The sequence below is a fragment of the Nanorana parkeri genome, unplaced genomic scaffold, assembly GCF_000935625.1.
Source record: "Nanorana parkeri isolate BGI_ZX_2015 unplaced genomic scaffold, ASM93562v1 scaffold143, whole genome shotgun sequence".
Lineage (NCBI taxonomy): Eukaryota > Metazoa > Chordata > Amphibia > Anura > Dicroglossidae > Nanorana > Nanorana parkeri.
The window spans coordinates 98680-101778 of record NW_017306411.1 but is presented as its reverse complement, the minus strand read 5'-3'; positions in this window follow the sequence as shown (position 1 = coordinate 101778).

The window sequence follows — 3099 nt, the reverse complement described above, 5'->3', positions numbered from 1 at the left end:
CTATTTAGTTGGTGGGGGGTGGGAATTTATTTTATTTGGTGGGTGGGGTGGCTCTGTTTTCTGTTTTGTTGGTGGCGTTAAAACATATTTAGTTTGGTGGGTGGGGTGAAAATGTCTTTTGTTTAGTAAGTGGTGTAGAGCTTTCTCTTTTATGTGATTGATAGGGTGGAAATGTCTTTTGTTTGGTGGGTGGGTTGGAACTGTCTTCTGTTTGGTTGGTGGAGCTGAATTATTTTTTGATTTATGGGTGGGGTGAATGTGTCTTATGTCTGGTAGATGGGTTAGAGTTTTCCTTCGTTTGGTTGGTGGGGTGGAAATGTCTTTTGGTTGGTGGGAAGATTTCTTCTGTTTGATAGGTGGGGTGAAAATGCATTTTGTCTGTGGGATGAAACTCATTATAGAGATGTGACCTGCCATAACTGCCCTCTTTCTGATAATACTAGGTATGTGGCTATCAAGCTCATGCTATGCTTTAAATATGGCATGTCGGCCCTGAATGAATAAGTCGGTAATGTGGAGGGGCCAGGCACTTTACACATGCATGGCTTATGAAATGTACCTAATTTATTTGGGGCTGATATATAAGCACGGGGGGCGGAGCTAGCAAGGTTTAGGATGTTGTAGTTCCCGATCAGGCGTGCTCCAACTGCCAATGAGAGGCACTGTTTGACAGTTGGCGGACCATTTTTGCCTGTGTATAACTTGATTGACCAAACAAAATATACAAAGGCAGATATGGTTCCTCCCACCAGCTGTCAGAGCGAATCTGATGGGGAACTGATTGCCCATCAAATCTGGCAGGAGCCTTTCCCTGTCTGTATATATTATACACAGGCACAAATGGCTCTTCCTAACGGCCATCAGAGCAGACCTGATGGGGAACTGATCAAAGGCCAACATGTAATATATGAATATATTAGCTCTGCCCACATCATTAATAAGATGCTCGAGCAGGAGTACTAAAGCACTCACATATCTAGGTTAAGATTGTTGAGATTATTTTCAGAGAAACACCAGCTATTACTTCCAACTATAATACTAGCTTTAGATTTAAAGTGTATCTTTCTGCCCATGCGCAGTACTGCACTGCCACACTCTGCTGTAACTGCAGGCAATAAACATACTTATTTTGGCTCATAAGCACCTTCTCCTTTGTGTAAACCATGTATAATCTCTCTAAAAATCAGCACCCCCCCCCGCCGCACCATTATGAGCAGGGGCCAGAACTGTGACTCAGGGCCATGTGCGAGTCAAATGCTACCTACGTTACTATTTTAAGTCTAAATGCCAAAAGTGTTGTGGATGGCTTCTCTAAAAAAATGCAATTATGTAATTTGAACTTCTACCTAACTTACGGTAAATCTTGCAGAGATTTTCTGCTCCTCCATTTGGAAATAAATGTATACTATGCATGATTAACTATGTTAATTTGTCCATATGGCGTGCTTCTGTGACTGATCTTCTCTGTTTATAGGCAAGAGCCCCTTGGACTCACTGCAAGCATACTGTGATATTTCTAACTCAAAAACATATCAAAAAGCCAAGGGCAATGCAACTGGAAATCAATTCCTCCACTGAAATTTGTATGCACACTAAAATAGAGTAATGTACCTACAAAAGGCTCTCAGAAATACAACTGTACTTGTAAGAATGGGAAGAGCTCTGGCTGCCAACCCCATGATATTAACCTTACTTTATTATTTTGTGTTTTAATTGCATGGAAATGCAAAACCCATCTGAAGTGAATAAAAGCTTGTCAACACATTATGGGGGAAATTTATCGAAACTGCAGCAGACAAAATCTGAAGCAGTTATGAGGTTTTTTTTAAAGAGAACACAGTATCTGTTGCTTCCTTAGACACTCTGCCTTTGATTGAAACCTCAAAGAAGCCTTTCAGAGTCAGAGGAAAAGAGGGACACGAGAAACTGCTATGACTCATTCACTTGTATTTATACGTTTCTGGTTGAACTATTGAGCTCTGTAAACAACAAGAGGAAACTGTGAAATATGTAGCCTCCTGCATAGTCAAAGTTTTCATAAAGAGTTAAAGGAGAACTATGAGGTGAGTGCTTTTCACTCACCTCATAGTTCTAGCCGAGCTGTGACAATGAGACTGTCACAGGTCGGCTAAGTAGATCGAGAAGTGAGCGAACACATACCGGCGTTCACTCACCTCTCAATCCTGTCACAGCTCTCTGCCGTGACAGGGGAGGGGCTGGATTCCCCCCTCCCTGCTCCAATCCGCCAGCGCTGACTGGCGGATCGGACGGGGGCGGGTACAGCTGGCTCTGCCTCTAGATAGGCAGAGCCAGCTGTCACTCACACAGCTGGGCAGATCCTGACATAATTATTGGGATCTGCTTCAGCTGCGGCCTCTCAGTATACTGCGAGCAGTAGCTCGCAGTATACTGTGGCGTCTCAGTATACCGCGGGCTGTAGCTCGCGGTATACTGAGCTTAGTGTCCTCCCGTTACCCTAAGGAGAACTATGGGAAAAAGCCTTAACCCCATAGTTCTCCTTTAATATTCTGAAGCATTAATCGTATTTCAGATCACAATTTTTAAAAAGCCCAAAGACTGTGGTCTTGGAAATGATAAATCCCTCTGTCTGGGCAACAACAACCATGCTATTTTCAATGACTTAGGTCATGTTTTAAGCTGATTACTGATAATGTAGTCACATGAAAACAAGTGTAGACAAACAAGTTTAACACAAAGCTTCTATTGCTTGAGAGTCCACTTCTGCCACTGGCGCAGGATTTCTAATTTTTTGGTGATATAGTGCATAAGTTATTTACATTTACCTTTACAATTTTTTTTTTGCTAATGCCACCATTACGCGAGATTGATATGTCTGTATTGACTGGAAATCCAATTGACCTACTAAGCTGTGTATCTCTTTCGATGTGGGCCGCAAGCGGAAATTACAGCAGAGTATTATAAAATGGTTTGGATATGTTTATCCTGCAGGGCAGTAATGTTACAGAATGGACAAAGAACTTGTTGTGAGAGAAGTATGGGAAGTGTCACTGTCCCACTCTGAAAATTGTTGTTGTCTAGTTTCAGTATTTTTAAGTCACAGACCCGGAATATGAAAAA